The sequence below is a fragment of the Chlamydotis macqueenii genome, chromosome 4 (genome assembly GCF_036417535.1).
Source record: "Chlamydotis macqueenii isolate bChlMac1 chromosome 4, bChlMac1.mat, whole genome shotgun sequence".
NCBI lineage: Eukaryota > Metazoa > Chordata > Aves > Otidiformes > Otididae > Chlamydotis > Chlamydotis macqueenii.
This window is the reverse complement of record NC_141559.1, coordinates 79,707,809-79,728,423: the sequence shown is the minus strand read 5'-3', so window position 1 is coordinate 79,728,423 and position 20,615 is coordinate 79,707,809. Positions and strand designations below refer to the sequence as shown.

Sequence of the window (20,615 nt, the reverse complement as noted above, 5' to 3'; positions counted from 1 at the left end):
GGTAGAAGAAAGCATGTTTTCACAAGGAGATCTGTGTTTAACGTTTGTATTGGCAGGTTTTATATGTCTCCCTCTTCAGAGAGTGCATACTGAGACAATCCTTCAGGGATTTGGAATCCATGTCAGGTACCTAAAAGGTGCAAATGCACATTTCAGGCATCCAAATTTTTTTTGTGTGTGTATGTGACCCCTAAGTCACTTCCTGGACTAAGCACCATTTGTAAAGCAGTATTAAGTGAAAAAGAGAAGTTAAGGTCCTTGTTCAAAGATGCACAACAGATTTCTGACAGAGGCGGGGAGAAAACCCTGTTGTCCTACATTCAGGCCACCAGCTACGACTTATCCTTTCTCCTGACTGTTTATGAGTCATCTATTTATTTGTTAGCTGCTTGCCAGAAAAAGACCAGTTGATAAGCTAAACATGTGAAAAGAAATCGGACACATGCAAAAGAAAACAATGTACTCAGGAGATTTCCAGCTCTCACTTAAAAGAAGAGCTGATAAGAGAATCATGGGGGTGGTGCCACCTCCTCAAACTTGCAAGTTCCTGAAGCTTTGTAATACAGGGCTGTACAATTCCTCCTGTTGTTTATCTGTCAGCTTTAAACCTCATAATCTGTGTCTTTGTTCCTCAAGCTTTTCTTCTTTACTTGAGTGTTGCCTTTTATTTGAAAACTATGTGACTACACGGGGAGAAAAAGTGCAGGACCTGGTCCTTAACGCTGCTGCCTCATGTTGCCAAGAAACCGGAGAGGGAAGATGGTCTGTTTTCCAGAGAGGGCAAAGAGGATCAAAGTGCTTGTGTGAAAGGATCACAGGTAAGAATTTAGATGTGGTTGTTTAAAGGAAAAGCAGTTGTCAAAAGTAAATGTTAAGAATATGCAAGAAACTGACCTTAAGAAATACAGTATGAAAGATTTTCTTTTGCTTTTCCCTTCTTTGGCCAAATCAGAGATTACCCGTGCTCTTAAATGTATCCATGCTTTTGGCATCCATGTGTGCCCTTTGTGGTATAACGATCTACCTGAACTTCAGTGAGGAGAAATGTCTTCCATATCAAAGGTAATAATAAGAGGAAACGGCTGAATCAACCTAGAACTGTATCTCTGCTTAAGATCAACCACGTGATTTTGCTATTTTCTTATGCATTGCTTCGCACCTGAAATCCAGTAATGTGATTGTCTTTTCAGTCTTTTATTTCATGCTGCTGATATAAAAAAGAACACCATTAGCATAAGTGAGTTGTAATTGAATATTTCTGTGTTCATTATTCTTGTAGTCCCTTCTCCATAGAATATCTGTAATTGCTTTCATTTTTTAAAAAAAATAACAAAATAACAGACAGACTCCATTATATACAAACACACATAGACATTTAGCATATAATTTCTTGTTAATGACTAACAGCATTATTAGGCATATGGGAGAAACAATGGCAACCAACTGTACAGCCACAGCTACTTTCTCTGGAAGTGCTCCTGTCCAGGACCTGTCCTTTCAATGACTGCTTGGTTTTGTTGGCTTTCCTGTTGCAGAGCCTGGGGAAACGTTCACCGTGCAGTGGAGAACCGAAACCCAACACAATACTGCCATTTAGAGGTGTTCTGTACCCTACGGTGTACTTCCTCATATTTGCAAACTTCACAGGATCTAGAGTTGTAAACTGCAGCCGTAATCCAATGTGACTGGCTTTGGCAGACCATGTTACCTTCTGTACCTTCCCTTGACAATAAAGAGCACTTGGGTACCTACTGTAGCTATGCAGAGTCATCCTTTACACACATACACAGATAAAAGCCTAAAGCTAAAGACCATATTGCTTTATCCAAAGGATGTCATGCTAGATTTTGGCTTCTCTTCCTTTAGAAATTATAACTAAGATTCTCCCAAGTGTACATATTGGTATTATAAAAAGCCCATGGCATAATAAGGAATATGACTGAAGAAGAGTTGGTGACAAAAGCTGCCTTTTTATTGCTCTACAGGAAGATCCTTAGGAAAGAGATTGGGCCAAATTTATTGCCACTCCACACCACTTGGCTTTGGGAGCATTTTCACTGGGTTGGCTAACATTCTCCTTTCCTTGGGATCTGGAGGACCTCAACGTAGCCCAAGCCTTAATGGAATGCTTACTTGCAAAGCTGGTGGATGTTGTCACCTGTGAACACCCCTGTCTCTTCTGTTACATACTGTGCTCATGAAAGTGCCATGTGGTAAGTGACACTGCATGTCTTGAGGAGCTGCAAAGATGAGTAAATACTTGTAGCATCTCTCATATGAGGAGGGACTGAGAGAGCTGGGACTGTTCAGCCTAAAGAAGAGAGAGCTCAGAGGGATATTAACAGTACCTGATGAGGGAAGAATAAACAAGACAGAGTCAGACTCTTCTCAGTGGTGCCTAGAGCCAGGAAAATAGGCAATATGCACAATTTGAAATGCAAGAAATTCCATTTTAACATAAGAAGAATCTTTTTTTTTTTAATGTGAGGGTCATCAAATAATGCAGCAGGTTGCCCAGAGTAGTTGTGGACTCTCCATCCTTGCAGATACTCAAAATGCAACTGGGCACAGCCCTGAGCAGTAGGGTCTAGCTGTCCCTGGTTTGGGTGGGGATTTTTAGACTAGACAATGCCCAAAAGTCCCTTCCAACCTCAGCCATCCTGTGATTTTGGTCTGGCTTCTATGAGGGGTGACAAACTTTTAGGCAGCCTCAGCATAATATCAGGTGCCAACTGAAGAATTTAGCAGGAATATGTGAATATCAGATATGTAAAGCACTTTGGGTGTCAGTTCTATCCTGGAAAGTATGGACAGAGTGTCATGGCTACATACAGCATGCTATCAAACACATACAGGAAAGCAGCTGGAAGCGGACAGGGATCTCATTCTCTGCAAGTTAATTCAGTTCTATAGTAACAACAGCAGATACATCTTTTTCCTCAAGAGAAGTGATGACCAAGCTAACACTGGCTTTTTAAAAATAATTATTTTCTCATTCTTTTAAAACATTACAATTATAAGCTGTGTATAAGGCACATCTTCCCCCTTCCAGTGGAATGTGTCCCTGCCCATGGCAATGGGGGTTGGAACTAGGTTATCTTTAAGGTCTCTTTCAACCCAAGCCATTCTACAATTCTATGATTTGTATAAGTGAGATTTTATAAGCTTGACAATCACATTGAAATTCACTCAGTCAATGAGGGCCTTTACGAATAGGATGCCCTATTAAATAAAACAAGCCAGCACCTGAGGGCAATGGCTAAACTGTCAGCCACCAAGAGAATGTGGCCATTCCCATTCCTTCTGTTCAGAGCAGTCCTTCCATGATGCTATCCTTTGAACCACGTACAAGGAAAAGCATTGTTTGGTCCAGAGGAAAGTTCTTCCCAGGAACATGGCAACAGTTAAAGAAGACTGCATGCTCATGAGCCTGACGCTCTAGCCTGTGTTTCGGTGCTGCTTATTTTACTAAGACAGACCTGAGGACAGAGTACCTCATTCAGATCCAATTTCAAGACGAAGGCCAAAGAAGATACATTCTCCGTAATGTTTCATTTTGAAAATTTTGGGGCTGTTAAATGTTGACAAGGCAAAAAACCCCAAAGTAATTTAAAGAACCCCACACCTCTCTAGTACTAGAAAATTTCATTGCAAAACATCATCATGAACTGTACAGGATTTCCTATGCTCTGGGCTTATTCTGGGCTATTTCACAGCAGAACCTGATAGAATTCCATCAAAGTCAATGGATTAGCATTGATTTAAACCAGATGAGGATTTAGTCCTTTCTATTTGTATGAATGTGAAATGATCATTACAGAGAAATAGCAAATATGCAAAGGTCTTTCATCATAAGAAAGAATTTGAAAAGAAGGTTTCTTGGGATGTTTCAGGAGGAATTTCTATTTTCAGTTTGCCCCCAACCCCCATCCCATCCCCCCGGACTATTTCTTGTTCATTTCTAGAGCTTAGGCACATTTATCAAACACTTACTTTGTACTACATTTATTCATAATTCTTTTACATTTACTGTAATTAAGCCTTTATTGATTTGACACAAACCAACAGCTGCATTTCACTATGGGAGTCAACTGAAAAATATATGATATCTACTAAACATGGACAATACACTTGAGAGTGCAGATGACATGTATTACACTCTCTCATCATTTTTGTACCTCTTCAAGCACAGTATCAATTATATATACATACTTGCAGCCAGAGCTTCTACTTGATAGGCTGCATGTAAAGTCTTTGCAGTACAATGAACTATAAACAACTAGCTACCCTTAGATCCTTTTTAAATAGGGCTTTGTATTAAGAGAAATCTTTGATGTGGAAATGATTTTTCATTTGAAATTCATCCTCTTAACATGATTGGCTTGGCTTTCGAAAGCTATATTTTTTTTGTACTTTATATAGCAGATTAATTCACTGGAATTCATAAACAGAGAAGTAATGACTTCTGAACAGCATTATATTTTATTGATACAGGGGCCTTAATACACTCCAGAGCTGCAGGGACTCCAGGAACTTTCCCAAAACTACTGCACTTCAGGTACAGGGCTGCCTATGCTATCTGCTCCTGCTGGGCTTTGGAGAGAGGGTTGATCACAGAAACCTTTAAGGATGGGAACAATAAATAATATGGCAACTGTATTGGAGTGACCTGGAAGGGGAAACGTAAGGAAAAGCTGCATTGTTGCCCAAATGTGATCCAGGATGCAGAAATTCTATAGCATTCTGTGAACAAGTGAGTTATTCTTCATGAGTGGGTGAGGAAGTGCTTTATATATGGATAAAATCAAATCCTGTGCAAAGGAGCAAGGATAGAAACAGCGAGCTCCTGAGGCTGGAATACCAGAGGGTACTTATCAAATGACTAGCGCTTTTATCAAATAAGTCAAGTATTTATCAAGTGACTAGAAGAGATATCTGGAAGTCTCAGATGAGGCTTGACAGATATGAAAGTTTAGCATTCAATCTACATATTTAATGAAAAAAAAGTAACAAGAAATCTCAAAATACATAACAGAAGTAATGAACACTGCTTTTGACCCACATCCTTCAGAAAATCTGACATGGTGAAACTGTCAATTTTTGCTCCCAAAGTTTATTGGGAATCTGTCCATGGATTGTTCTGATTAGGCTGTAGTTGCCATGGTTGTGTGGAACTACGTAATGAATTGGTCTTATGGTGTAAATTTTACACATTAAGATGTCTTAAACACATATCCAGGCACATGGATGACACACAATCATTATGTCACTTAATATCTGCCTAAGCTTTGGGCCTCCGCAAAGGTATGAAATCTCATTCATTTAGTTTATGCTGAATTTTTGATGCCCTGTTTTAATTTTAAACTTGCTAAAATATAATAGAACATATTCATAGGTTTTTTTTGGTTTTTTTTTTTTTTAATACCAGATTGCAAATACTCTCCTTTTCCAATGGCATTTATTTTTTCTAACAGCCAACCCACCAACATTTCAAGGCAATCAGAGACGATGCCTGCACAGTACAACAAAAGGAAAATAACAGTAGGGAAATTGCTTTACTTGTAAAAGGAAAGACTTCTCAATTTTAAGTTATTAAACTAAACATCACTTATCACTGTGGAAACAGTAAAGAAGTATTTCTCCCTCCTCCGTACTCTTTTTGTCCCACCTTTGTTCACAGAATGAATCTTCCCATTCAGGCCCCATACCTGAATGCTCCTGCTAATAGAATAATTAGTTTCATAGGCATTGCTGATTAAGTTAAATACTTATAAATATTTATGACACTTTGCATAATATCCAGAGATTAAAAAAAGAGAAAATTAATGGTGAACTCCTTTCTATAAGTTCAGGGTTTTTTTTTACATGATCCAACTGGTAATAGGAAGGTTTAAATGCAGTTGTCATAGTAACAGAGCAACATAACTTTCATCAACAGCAACTACTTTATTATAATAATGGAGTAATTTTCACAGCCTTTGATTTTTCTTTTTCAGGTCGTGCTTGCACCAAATCTCATGCTCGCAACATGCAAGGTGCAGTGCATTTGTGTTTTCCCCCGGCCCCCCAAGCTTTCTAAGAGGTTTGCAGACAGATTCAGAACATTTAATTCAGATCCCTGAAACAGGCACTAGAGCTCCACAGACAACTCCCTACGTGAATGGTGTGTATGTCAGTGAGGTACCGAGGCTCCCTGCACAATCCATGCTCAGCACCTCTCAAGGGTGATGCTGTGCCTCTGTTGCTGAGTAAGAAGCCACCTACACAGCAGGAAATGCCAAGCAGAAGGATGTGTTTGAGCTCTCACCCCTCCTGAGACCGTAGATCTACACATACAAAGCTGGATTAATCCCTGAGAACTGCAAGTATTTAGCAGAAGGAACAAAGTTAAAAGCTAAGCCAGCCCAGCCTCCTTGGAGAGTGAAGAAAGTACTTACAAAGAATAATTTCAGCCCATGTCTGTGCTGAGTCACCCGTAGACCTGCTGTTTCTCATCAGTGCTTGTGCAGAACTCTTGGGGGAACCTGACTCCTAACCTGGGCATTTCAGGCAGCTGCCTGGGTTAGCGTGGAGAACTCCAGAGCACATTGGCTTCCTCTGAGAGCAGCTGCCTAAATCAGAACAGCTAAGCTTTTCAGATTTTTTTTTATTTGTTTGTTTAATCAGAAGATTTTTGGGGAAGGCATATCTTATAGAAATAGCAACAGCAATAGAGATGGGGGAAGAGGTCAGGCTCCATGGATGAGTGTTTTGGGAATTCAACTAGGAGCAAAAATCCTAAATTCTTCCTGCTTGGAATTTCTCTGACTATCATGTGAAATAAAAGAATAGTCCCAGCTGCAGTTCTGCTCCTTTTTAGACGTGTGCCCAACTAGCTGGTGCCAGTCAGGTTTGCTGTTGTCTGCTGCACTCGCAAGTTCATGACACGAACATGCCTGTGGCAGTCTGCAGTGTCACCCCGTTTTTACCTGCCACCCTGAACCTTCTGCTTCAGTCCAGCAGCTCTCTCAGCATGGAAAAAAAAAAAGGGGCTGAGAGATTCATCCCAAGAAAATTTCAGTTGTCCGTTAAAAGGAGTAAAGTCATGGAACCATAGAATCACAGAATGGTTTGGGTTGGAAGGGACCTTTAAAGGCCATCCAGTCCAACCCCCCTGCAAGGAGCAGGGACATCTCCAACCAGATCAGGTTGCTCCGAGCCCCGTCCAACCTGACCTTGAACGTTTCCAGGGATGGGGCACCTGCTGAGACCCTGAGCTGAGAACTGGGTATACCTCGCACCCAGTATTTCAGGCTCTGTGTGCAGAATAGAGGGGAAAAAGAGAAGCTGAAGCCCTGAATCACACTTGAAATCCTAAACCATGGGATGGAGAAAGGACTACAGCCTGAGCTGGAGGCTGGCTACTCTACAGTGATATGGGACCATCTGTGGAAGGACATACTTCATGCACTCCTCCAACTTCAGCTGTCTTCTTAGGTGTCACAGGCAAACCTGATTGGACCATGTGTTATGGAAAAACTTCCAAGGCCTGGCTCTGTGCTGGTTACAGAATCCAAAGGAGTTACTGTAGATCTATTCGAACTTGATAGTTAAACTAGTCAAGATTATCAAGAATCTTGAGTGGCCTAAATCAGTTCACTGAAGCAGCCCTGGAAGAGCACTGTCCTTTAGTAAGGATTTATTTTCCTTTGAGGTCACACAGTCAATGACATGAGCACTGCCAGTAGGTATTTTGGTTGTCTTCTGGATATACACATGATGCTATCCTGATGAGGACAGAAGAAAAAAATAATGAAAATCGAAAAAAACCTGCACATTTTAACACATATAGACAGGATTAAAATGTTTTAGAAAAATATTTTAAAAACTCTTTTTTTTTTTTCTCCTGATTTAATTATATGTAAGGTATTTTGAAGAGTGTATATATCTGTATATGTACATATATACAAATATCACCATAGAAATGCCATCACCATTTATTAGAAAATAACATGTTTCTTTTGGCTGTAGTATCTTTCTGTTACAGGCATGAACCCTTTTTTTTTTTTTTTTTTTTTTTTAACAAAAGGTCAGGTCTATGAGGAATTATGCCTAAATGGACTTACACCTAAGTGTACTGGAGCTTCCCTAACTGGCATATATTTGCAGTCAACAGTTCATAGTTATAAAGCCATAAGAAATGCTAAACATAGTAATCAAACCACACTGAACAAGAGACAGTTGTTTAAGCCTGCTGTCATTTTTGAAAATTAGTGTTTTCCTCCTTCTGCTTTAATGATCTCAGCCTCTTCATCAGTTGAATCCTGTTGTTCAGGTATATTTGGGTTCTTACTTCTCTATAAATAAAGAGTTTCCAAACTGTGGTCCATATAGCATCTGTGACACATTGTCTAGCTCACATGACTGCATGCAAACTCTTAAAAAAGAAGTGTATCTACAAACTGTTAAATAAAAATAAATTAAAAAACAGTCATTCTGGACTAATGAGATGATAGAAAACTACTGTATCACAAATATAACTATTGAATGCATCTAACTCTATGGTTGTTTCTGATATTAAAAGTAAAACTGCTCTGTATTAATAAGATCCCATTGGAATCAACTTCTCAGAGCCTTTCTAATGAACCAGTTCCAAAGAATTTAGATCAGGAGAGAGTGCTAGTCACTAGGGAGGGCAACCAATAACATGTAAGATTTCTTTTTTAAAATTGTTTGTCCACAGTGCACATACCCAAATGTCCTCTCCATTTCTTAGTATCCTTTCACCCTTCTCATTGGCAGCATGGGTTGCATTCACTAGGCAAGAGAAAGGAAAATAATCTTAAAGTTAGCATCCTTTCTCATACAAGTACTGGGTGAAATAATTAAGAGGTATAAAGGTACAGAAGTCAACACATCTAACACGTACCACAAATAGTAAACAGAGGCTAGCTACAAACCTAGAAACTCCTGAGGTCTGCTTTGGAGTGCCTCAGCTATATGCTGCATGTGGTGGTACTTCCACGGAGGAGAATACTGTACCACTCCTGAATGAGCCAAGGCATCCAAGTGAGCTGCTGATGGCAAGAAGCCACATGGTAACCTGGGTCTAGTTGAAAAGAAGCAAAAATTGGTTTCATGGCAACTACTAAGTCCAATTATTCCCTGCTGCATGCAGCAGGGGTTGTAATGAAATGTAGGCAGTATGGGGATGGAGATTACTGCAGTGCTTCTATTGGCTGTAGAAACAAGGCATCTAATGAGACAGCACTGGTGGAGAGCACACGTGTGCACACGCGCACACACACACACATATTCACATATAGCCCAAGGGTCAGCATTCAAACACCACAGAGTTGGAACTCATTTAGTTCAGTTCATTGCACCGATCAGGACAGGTCTGTGCATTCATTTAATTGTAAACACAGATCAGCTTTCCAGGAAGGTCATAGTAAGGCCATAATTACCTCATTAAGCAAATTGTTCCACTGTCTGATCAGGCTTTGAGTTCAGTTTTTCCATTACCTCCTTTAATATCTAAATGGAAGGAGCAAAATTATCAGCTGGTATCAATCAGGGAAGGGCTAGCTACAGTCAATAACACTACAGAGACAAACAAATTAGGGTCTGGCCTATTAGCTGCATCCTTTTCTAATGTTGTTGCCCTCCTTGAGCGTTTATTTTATTGAAAATTTTAAGATTTGCTTTATCATGAAGGAAAGAAATTGAAGAGATACATACTCATACTGTGGTTAAATAAAGTATGCTTTACTAGGAAGGGAGAGCAACATAATTAGAAGCGTAGAAAATACCTAGCAACAAAGTAAGGATGAGAAATCTGGATTTATATATTGTTTTGTGTTATATTCTGAGGTAAAAGGCTTTGATTTCTACCTCTACTTTATGCTACTCAGGAGGTGGGATGCTACTTCATTCAACTATGTGACTCAGAACTATATTTTTTTATTACTCATTAGATAATAAGTTATAGCTTGATTTAGAGATAAATTAAAGACTTTCTCTGATTTTGATGAATGCTCGGGCCTCCAGAGGATTTATGCTGCAGCTGGTGTTCACTAGTTTCCTAGACGCTTAAGTAGTGTACCGGGAAATGTGGCTATGTGGATACTCATAGGATGGATGACGGCAGCAAAATGTTCTTGTGAGATCCCCATGTGCTAAATGATTCTCCTGTGGCAAGTTATTCTGGTTTTAGGGCAAGTTTACAAAATGAATGTGACAGAAGCAACAGGCAACAACAACAACAAAAAAAGCCTCATTTGTTGGGTTCGATCCAAATGTGTTATAACTAGGAGCTGTCTTTAAAACAGCAAACTTGTGTTTGCTCTCATAATAAACAGGAATATTATAGAAACTAGCACCGTACTGAGATCTTAAGAAACATCTCTGCCAGAATTGCCTTGTGCTCCCATATGTAGTTGTTTGTAAGGAGATGGATTATCAGCTTTTGATGCTAAGGGTCCTGGCAAAGAAGAGGATTCAACACCTAAACTGCTAGATAAGCATATGATATGGGGTATATTCCTGATAGCCACAAGTGTGGTGACATCTACTAGGGCATTTAGGTGATTAACTCTTGCCATTGGAAAGATTTAAATACTTGTATGGATCAGGACTTTACTGTTTATACTGCAGATTTGTGCCCAAATAGCATAATACACAAAACCTAGGAAAATTACATTATTGTCCACTTTATACCTGTGAAGCAGAGACAGAGGAAAACATAGTAATGGTTATAGTGAATAAAACCAAAAGTTCATTCATTCCACTACCTTGTTTCCCAAAAAGGCCAGTAAGGTTAATTCAAGGCTGAGACACTTGCAGTTAAATGTCTACAAAAAGAGATTCAATTCATAGGTCCTAGACAATCTGCATGGCATTGGTGGACATGACACAGGATCTATTGGACACCCATGCCCTCCTAAAGGATCAACTAGAAGGCAGCCAATACTCATAGGACATCTAAAGCAGCACTAACCTGTGTTTATGTCCTGGTTCTGGCCAGGATAGAGTTAATATTTACCTGAGCTGGGTGGAGAACTGAAGCTGGTAGCCCCTATGGCTGGGATAGTTAACTAATTAGCTAACAGCTGGGGTTAATTTACCCAAATTAGCCAAAGGGCTATTCCATCCCATCTGACATCATGCTCAGTATATAAGTGAGGAGGGTGCTGAAGGGAGGCCCTGCTACTTGGAAGAGACTGGATGTGGAGATCTGTTGTGAGCTATTATACTGTATTTGTGTTCCATCACTCTATTGTTTTCTTCTGTCATTACTGTTAAATTTACTTTTTGTTCAATCTCAACCCGCGTGTTTGGTTTTTTTTTTTCCTGGTTTTCTTTTGTTTGTCAAATCTCCTCCTATTCTCTCAGAGAGTGGGGGGGAGTGAGAGAGAGACTGCGTAGTCTGGTCCCCGTTGGGGCTGAACTATGACAGTTTAGATGAGTGAGCTGCAACCTCCAGAGTTTACCTCATACAGTGAAAGTGTCTATGATGTGGGAGCTGAATCTTCCTACACATTTCTGTGGTTGTATTGACTGCAATGGCACTGGATATAACGGAAGTGCAGACATGTATGTCACATTTACGTCTGTGTGTCTCATGTTGCAAGCCTACACCCATTCTGAAAAATATTTAGGAAGGAGTTATATCAATGGATATTATTCACGCTATAGCCCCTCAGTAAGAACTCCCAGACTTTGGCAGTGTGTAGACTAGAGGTTTTCTGAGACAGATGTTGAAAACAAATATTCATGCTTAATAGACCCCGAAGGACCTTAATTCCTGGTATTTTGCTATTCTCTCTTAAAAATCCATCTAATATTTTTGGCCTCTGTACCATTCTGTGGCAATTATTTCTACATTTTAAGTATTAATTTATTTAAAAGTTGCTGATTGTTAATGGCTTTGGACACTCCTTGTCTCTGTAAATTAATAGATATTTCCCTATTCACTGTCTTTTGTTTTGTTCATAGTTCCATGAACTTCTCCTTCAAGTCTCTTTTTTTCAGGCTGAGGCATCCTAGTTTATTTAATTTCTCATCTTGGAAAGCAACCATAATATACCTCATGCCATTTTGTTGTCTTTCTCTGTATCTTATTTGGTCATGGTGAATATGCATGACCTGTAAATCATGCATATGCCATTGTTTGAATGCCTGAAAAACACTTTTGAGAGGCCTGTCTCTCTAGCTGTGTTTCAGGTAGGGGATCTTTGCCAGATCACTAAAGACTGTGGCTTCATTTATGGGCCAGATGCCTACAAGTCCTTCACTGCAGATGAGATCCTTTCTGTTCCTGGCCTCAAATGACTGATTTAGATAATGCAGAAAATGGAGAACAAATCCTTAAGTTCTCATTGCCTCCTTGATAATATGGCCATAGCTACACTCTTTGCCTACGTACAGTATTTGAAAAACAAGAAAAAAAAAACCAACACCCAAAAAACCAGATTATAAATGGTACACAGGCTCCTGGAGAGGCCATTCAAAAGGATAAAGAAAGGATTAAGGAAAATGTCCCACTGGCTCTGTTGGCCAGGAGATCTGCTTAGCAGCCAGAGAATCTCTGAGCACTCATACCCATGGCACAAAAGCAAGAAGCAAATAATCAGTTGGGTGCTTTATCAGCACAGTATTCAATTAAATTTCAATTAAAAGGGAAAATAATGCAGCAGTCATTATCTAGGCAGTAGCCAGGTCCTTACACAAAATGTCAAGATACCCTTGTCAATTTGCAAACATTTAGATAAGGATGACATTCACCAGCCTGCACGCTCTTCAGGAAGCCACCATAGGCATTCATAATGGACTCTCTGCCCTAGCCTTAAAAACACTTCAGTTTCTTATTTACCAAAGTGGTGTGGTTTAACCCAGCAGGCAGCCAAACACCACACAGCTGTTCACTCACTCCCTACCCCAGGGAGGAATGGGATAGAGAATCAGAAAAAAAAAAAAAGGTAAAACTCATGGGTTGAGATTAAGACAGTTTGATAGGAAAAAAAAAAAGGAAAAAAAAAAAGAAAGAAAAAATTAATAATAACAACAACACAATTGATGCACAACGCTATTGCTCACCAACACCCAGCCAGCCCCTGAGAAGTGGCCACCCCCACCAGCCAATTCCCTGCAGTTTTATTGCTGAGCATGACATCACATGGTGTGGAATATTGCACTGGCCAATTTGGGTCAACTATCCCAGCTGTATCTCCTCCCAGTTTCTTGTGCAGCCCCTTGCCAGCCTCCTTGCTGGCAAGGCAGTATGAGAAGCTGAAAAGTCTTTGACTTAGTGTAAGCACTACTTAGCAACAACAAAAACATCGGTGTGTTATCATCGTTATTCTCATCCTAAATCCAAAACAAAGCAGTCTATCAGCTACTAGGAAGAAAATGAACTCTATCTCAGCTGAAACCAGGACACAAAGTTAATACCTGTCTTTTGAAAGATAATTCAGTAAAATATTTTTAAATGGAAATTAAAAAAAAAAAAAGAAAAAAAAAGAAAAAAGAGACATTTTCAGGAATATGTGATTGTAAAACAATAATAGTTTTGTCTTTATCATGCTAGAAATCTACAAAGATAACAGCTTTGTAGCAAGTGCTACCAGTCTAATTTCCACACTTTATTTACCACTCCAACAACCAAGCTCTGCACAAGCAATTTCTCTCTGTGTCTTTGCTTTCTTGCCTTTTGTGCATACGCAAACAAAAAAGCCGAGCAGCTGAATGAGTGATGTTATTTTGTTTGATTTTGGATTAGAAGGAAGAGGTTTCTGAATCCCAGGCTCATATAACTGACTTGTACCTGTCATGGTAGAGTGTTGCTCAATGCAAGGACCTTTTTCCTTAACACTGTCTTTCTTGATAACAGTAGTAGTCCCACCAGAGCAGCAGAAGTTGAAAATTTATTTCAGTTTATGACAAACAGCATAAGGAAACATGGAAATATTATATAGTATGTTATACATGAAAAACAAAACAGAGAAGATATATTTCCATCACTGGGGAGATAAGAAACATAGAAATAAAACAGATTTTTATCTCAGTCCATACATGGAGTCTATTTGGTTTTCCATTCCGTAGCACAGCTTCTGTCCTTTGGCAGATTTTGATGTCTCACATCCCTGTGTTTGAAGCACCACAGCTGGTGGCAGTCCTTGGAGTGCTGCAGATGTAAGCTTGTATTGCCTATGCGCTTCCTTCACAATTGTAATGCAGTTTAAAATCTATTTCATTTTACTTTTTCAAACTCATCTTGCACAAAAAAAAGTGTTAGGAAGCAAACCTGAGTCAAGTATATTTTTTGCATGAATAGCAGCATGCTGTTATTCCTGTATTGAGAACCATACTCATACATACTGAAAAAAAAAATTGCTTTAACTTACATGTGTTTTTCTTGACTATGGTGCTTTCTGAATTGTTCTCCTGTTGAGAGTTGGAAGGATGCCACAGTTACTTGGACTTTTGTTAGTTTTTTTTTCCTTGCATATCCTTTTGTACCTAGACCAGATATGCTTTTCTCTCTCTTTTTCTTGTTCTTACTTTTCATGGCTGTCACTACCTTTTTACTTGCAAAGGGACATGTCTCTCCCCAGCTGTGTTTTCTCTTCTTTCATCACTTTCCTTGTGTGATTAAAACCCACTGATGCCTCTGGCATATTGTGCTGTGTCAGCAAACTAGGACATATTAGAGGCTGTTGAATATACAGAATTTAAACCCAAGATTACTGGGTGTTTTGGTATGTGCCGTTCCTCTGTTCCAAGTGCCACAGGGATGGCTGACGATTATATTTGCTTATGTTTTTTATTCACTACACAAATCAAGCCCTTTTTTATAGCCGCAGGTAGCACCTACAGGCTACCTACTGATTTTTGCTATGCCTCACTGCCAAGTTTGACTTTTTTCCCTATTTTATACAGGAATTGAGGAGCTCTGTGTCTCATTGAAGCAAGAGAAGTAAATCTAGACAGACTCACATGGCTTCAGGGACAGTTACTTCCATGGTTTTGGGGAGCACCTTTATTTCAAAACAAGCACAGAGGCCAAGGCAGTGTTATTGAATCACATCAGAAAGACAAGAGACCAGCAAAATGATGGAGCAGGATCCCCCCTTGAGGAAGCGAGATTTTTCCCCGCAGAATACAAACATGGCTATTGGTAGTGCAGGCAGACTCCTTGGAGGGCTGCCTTTCCACTGTACTACAGCTGGGGATATATTTGTTTTTTAATTATTATTTTGCTTTAGCCTTTGTCACACTGAAAAATGCAGATTGGGGTTGACTAATGCCACCCGGGTGGTAAAACAAGCCAAAAGAGTAGAAGATAAAAACAATTAAACCTACCATTTCAAATCTATATATTGTAATAAAATTTTGAGCAGAATAAAAAAAGAAAAAGTTCCACTTTTTTCTAACTCAGTTAGGAAATGAACTTTTTTTTTCTAAAAAAATGTTTTCACTATGTTTACAAGCAAAGAAGAAACCCAGAGATTTGCACAGCATATATAAAAGCTCGACCCTGGGCCTGGGAAATGTCAGTGGATAGCTGTCTAACAGAGATCACAGCTATCGATAACATGTCTTCTTTCCCTCCTGGAAAGCCCCCTCCCTATTCAAAACAGTGAGATTTTTCCCCTCAGAATAGCTGTATTGGATCAGATCACCTCTCCATTGAGCTCAGGATCCTGTTAACTATGGCTGTTAGAGGATGTCTATAAAAAACTAAAAGAACAGAACAAGTGTAGTAATACTTTGCCAGAACACATTCCCAAGTTTTAGACATCTGCATATCAGCGATTTTGTGACTTATAAGAGCTGTCACAACCAAAGACAGATTTTTGCATTGATGGGTCTATTAGCTTCTCAAGTCTGTGTGACTTTTTCATATCACCAAAATTCTGTGACAAAAAAATTCCACAGGATGACCAAAATGCCACACTGTTACTGTTTTTTCTTTTTCAACCAGCCAATTTCTCATCTCGCTGCCTTAGTTTAGAGGATGATTTTTTCCTATTTATTTTCTTTTATTCTTCCATTGACACAATAGACTGAGTCTCAGAAACAATATACAAAACCAGCTATGTAGAACAGCAGCTCTTTCCTCATCATTACAGACATCTCATTTGATAAATTTATAATTGTTGAATCTTATGAGCCACAGATTAAACAGCATTAGACATGAGTCTGAATATGCGGATGTTCATCCAGCTCAACTGGGAGAAAAGAAGGTGAACTGGTGATGTGGAAGGAAATAAAGAGAAGGCAGAGAGGGGAAAAAAAAAGGAATGAAACTCAGAAACACATTTTGCAATTATTATGTTCCACACAGCGGAGATCTGGTACAAAACCCCAGCTCTGAGCTGCCCTGAACTTTGCTTCGCTGTATTCTCAGATGCATGCGGATTCAAACACTGCGGTTCAGGCTCCCTTTTGTTACTCGTCCCACCAGCACCTGGCACAAAAATTATAGTCTTCTTCCAAGGATCCTGATGGTCTTTTCTAATGCCAGTTGCTCTGGACATTGCCCCTGCAGGGCGGGTGTGACAACACCTAATTTATAATCAGGCAGTTAATTGTGACTTGCTTGACTTTGCTCAGCAAGACAATATGGGAGCTCAGAACTAATTCTGTAAACCTTGTTTGCTGTTTCTATCTAGATAGGCAGCCTTTTGCGGGTATTACAGTGAAGAAGCAATGGCACTAAGGAAAGTTGGGAGTGGAAGTGTAAACACCATCTTTTGTCTTTTACTTAGATAGCAATAAAAGAACTTCAGAATATCTCAGTACCTCTTCCTAGAGCCCCACTGAGCTCATTGTTTTCTTGGGTCTTGCACCACACTTGGAAAACTTTTTCATCTTGAAAAATATAAGCAAGGCTTTTCTCATCCTTCTCAAGGTCTTTTCTGTGTGTCTGCAGAAAGCTAAATCATGCACAAGTGAGAGAGGGCACAAGAACGAGGTGTTTCTTGAGGCGAGGTGTTTCTTGAGGCAACAATTAGCCAACAGCCAGAAACGCTTGAGTGCTTTCTCCCCCTGATGGTCACTAGTGTGAGTACGTAGTAAGATGTGACTGTCACAGGCCCAGAGCAAACATCTGAAACTAAAAAACAGACTGCAGAGATCGGCTGGAACCATAGTCTGCAAACTGCTATTTAATCTCTGTCCTTTTTTTTCTCATATAGAATTGTGGGGCTTTTTTTTTTTTTTTTTCAGTTGGAGAGAGTATATTGGTTTTACTTGATTTGATAACTACCACAGACACAAAATGACCCTGGTCTCTGACCTTGAAAGCATTACTCAAGAACAACTTTCAGGAACATATGTTGGAAGTTGGGAGATACTCTGAAGGAAGCAGAACAAGAGTTCAGAAAATAGGAGTGGATCATGGTGGTACTATGGTAACACATTTCATTTTGTTAATTTGTATGGGCTTGTTTGTTGTTTGTTTTTTTTTTTCTAATCATAGAGTCATAGAATGGTTTGGCTTGTAAGGGACCTTTAAAGGTCATCTAGACCAACTCCCCTGCAAGGAGCAGGGACTCCTTCAACTAGATCATGTTGCTCAGAGCTCCATCCAGCCAATATGTGAACCACCTGAAAGTGAAGAGCTCAGCTTGGGAAAAGAGACCTAGGGAGCTTTTTTAAAATCCAGAGATTCAGTAGGAACATTCCCTATGCCGTTTCTCTTTCCTCTCTGTCATTCTTTCCTCTGTCACACAGATTGACCATTATCTGTCTCCTCAGGCACTATAAGAAACCAAATGCCATGAGGACAAAAATCTTCAAATCTCAAAGTCTACAATTTGCCTGAGGAAGACAGCATGAGCAGAAAAGGTCAAACATACGACTAATGTCTTGGACTCGATGTCCCTTTGGCTTTAGTGAGCTTCCAGTCAATTGTAACATATTGTGAAGTACAAAAGTGTTTAGGACCCAGTCCTTCGAGACTTTATGCTTCGGGCACAGCCTTTCCTTTTCTATTGCTTTGAAAGGTTAGCAACACAGCTCAGGCCAAATATAAGAAATCATTCTGCAGAAATATATCCCACCTAGACAAATCATTCTTTTCCCCTGTGTGACTTTAAAAAAAAAAAAAAAAAAGTTTGCAATGAAGCAGTCTCTCAGCATTTTTCTCATCTGTGCTATGGAAATTTCTTTTCACCTTGCTGAATGGCCCAGCTATCCATCATGTTGGACCCGAGATATCTGCGAGGTGAGCACTGGGGACTGCCACCTCACCTACCTGCCCCGGTGACTGCAAAACACAGCAGAAACCCAGCCTCTGCTATCCCCATGACAGATATATTCCCTTCCCTGCTAGTCTTTAGACTTTTCCCTTCACTTTTTCCTATTGTTGATTCCTTATGGTTCAGTGGAAAAATGAAAGCAAGCACACACACAAGGTCTTACTTACCCTTAGGTGAATCACTGTAACATCAATCTTGCTAGTAAGGAAAATCTCAATTCCATCACTTCTGTCTTTTCCTTATTCTATTACAACACATATTCTCATGTTAGACCTAGAGAGAGGCTGATTTGCTCTTCCCTACAAGCTTTGCCTTACCAGGACATTTCACGTTAACTGTTAGGCAACAAAAGGAACAGGTACAAGATTACGACTTAATCCAGCATCTGTTGAAGCCTATGGCCAACTTTCTTTCAGATCAAGACCTAAATCCTTATTACTAAAAGCAGCTTCAACATCTAATCCTTGGAGGAAGAAAAGAAAAGGGGAGTCCAGTACAATAAAAGTCTGGCATTTTTTTATTTGAAGGTTACATCAACCTGACAGAAAAAGCTCTGCTTAATCTGTTCAGCTGCTTTCCAAGGAAACAGTTACAGTGGTGATAAAGTAAGTAGAAGGAGTTCCATTGCGTTGGAGAGTTAAACTGAGTCTGGACAAAGGTGGAAAATGTATCAAGCTTCAGGGAAAATATAGCAATGGTGGAGGGGTGACATAACAGTCTCCCTTCTACCGACATATATGTAATACCTGTAATGTTTTTTGACTGCAATGATTAAAGGACTCTTTGTTTGGTCTTAGTAGAATGGCTCTTTAGCCTGCCTGTTTCAGGTAACGCTATGATGCCCATTGCCTACACAAAACTGGAAATTCAGCTTGTAGCTGCAGATGGTTTCACAGCAGTGCTTGCTGCAGGATGTCCTCAATGTGAAAACCATTTAAAAAAAAAAAAAGTGATTCACATTATAACAAATACGATATGCAGTAAAAACCATCTTTTACAACTCATTGTTAGGACAGGAGATAGCCTGGCAACATTCCTCACCCATCTAACCTTGAGTTCTGTTCAATGTGCAAGGTCAACTCCTTTTGTGCCTGCTGAGAGACTCTGAGTTTGGCAGAAAATTTGCATGAATGCAGATATGTGCAAAAGGGAGTTTGTTGGCAGGATCAGGACCTTTTGTATAACTGAAATAGACAACACAGCTGGCATGAATAGCTTGACACATATTCTGTGTCTAGGGGTGGGTCATTATACACTGTAATATTATCCTTGCTCAAAATACAATAGATATCTTAGTATTTTTCCTTAAAACCCTGGATTCTAGAGTCATGTTCATATGCAAGCTTCTCTGCCTTTCTACTATAACTACATCTATAAATAGATAGCTAGATGACTTCTAGATTTCAAAGCTTCTAGGAAAAATAAAAAACATGAACACCAAAGCTTGAAAAACACAGAAAGTACAAGACTGTTTCCTACTTCAGTGAATGTTGTCCTTCCATGTTTCTACAGGCTCTTTTTTGTATTGCAATATTTAAGCCAAGCTGATAACCTTGAAACAGCTCTGGTCAGCGGTATTAGAACTGGTCTCACCTGGTGTGAAAGCTCACTAATCTCTCAAGGCTGGCACTTAGAGTAGAAGTAATCTCATTTAACAAAATTTATATAAAAGTTAGATGTCCACTCAAAGACGGTCATTTAAGTACTCATCTCAACTATTTTAGACTTTCAGCTCCGTTCTGCGAATGTTGGTTGCTATCCTTTGGCTACAGCCAGTGTTTAAACAAGCTGCTTCCACTATGCACTTGTATTTGTGTGGGTGAATGATTTCCATCCACAGAATATGACTACACTGTAAAGTAATGTAAAAATAATAAGCTAGATTCAAATAAATGGGTTTTTTTTTCAGTAACATTTTAGCTGATCACATTTACTAGAGAGGTGATATAAATTAGCCCATGCTCTGCTATGCACGTTCCTGCTCCTGGTGTTCCAGCCAGCCCAACTCCCTCCACAGAGCACCTACAAGAGAAAGGAGACCTGGAAACAATTCCTGATCACTTCACCCTTGTGACTGGCACTTCTTCAGATCTATGGGGAGGAGTGGGCTAGAGGTACCTGCTCCAGCGCATCCCCGTGGTGCTTGTATCTGTGTGCATGCTAGATACCCATGATACCTTCATCCTTGTTCCCCAGAGAATGTGAATGCCTGCAATAGTGCTGCGGATTCTAAAAGTGCAAGAAAGAACTTGTAAATCAAGTATTTCAGAAGGAAAGAAAAGGTAAAAGATTTTGGATTTTTCATGAAAGATGAAGTTCATTGATGTTTTTTTGTTGGTACACATATTGCCCTTTAATATATGATATTTC

At 39.6% G+C, this 20,615-nt stretch overlaps 1 long non-coding RNA gene across 1 annotated transcript in view; it reads left to right on the top strand.

Moving 5' to 3' along the window:
* Window positions 1–601: 601 nt before the first annotated feature.
* LOC147601041 (uncharacterized) overlaps window positions 602–20,615 on the top strand; it is a 91,089-nt gene continuing 71,075 nt past the window's right edge. The window contains exon 1 of the long non-coding RNA XR_015258358.1: window positions 602–818. This is a non-coding gene — a long non-coding RNA (uncharacterized LOC147601041). The remainder of the gene's footprint in view (window positions 819–20,615) is intronic.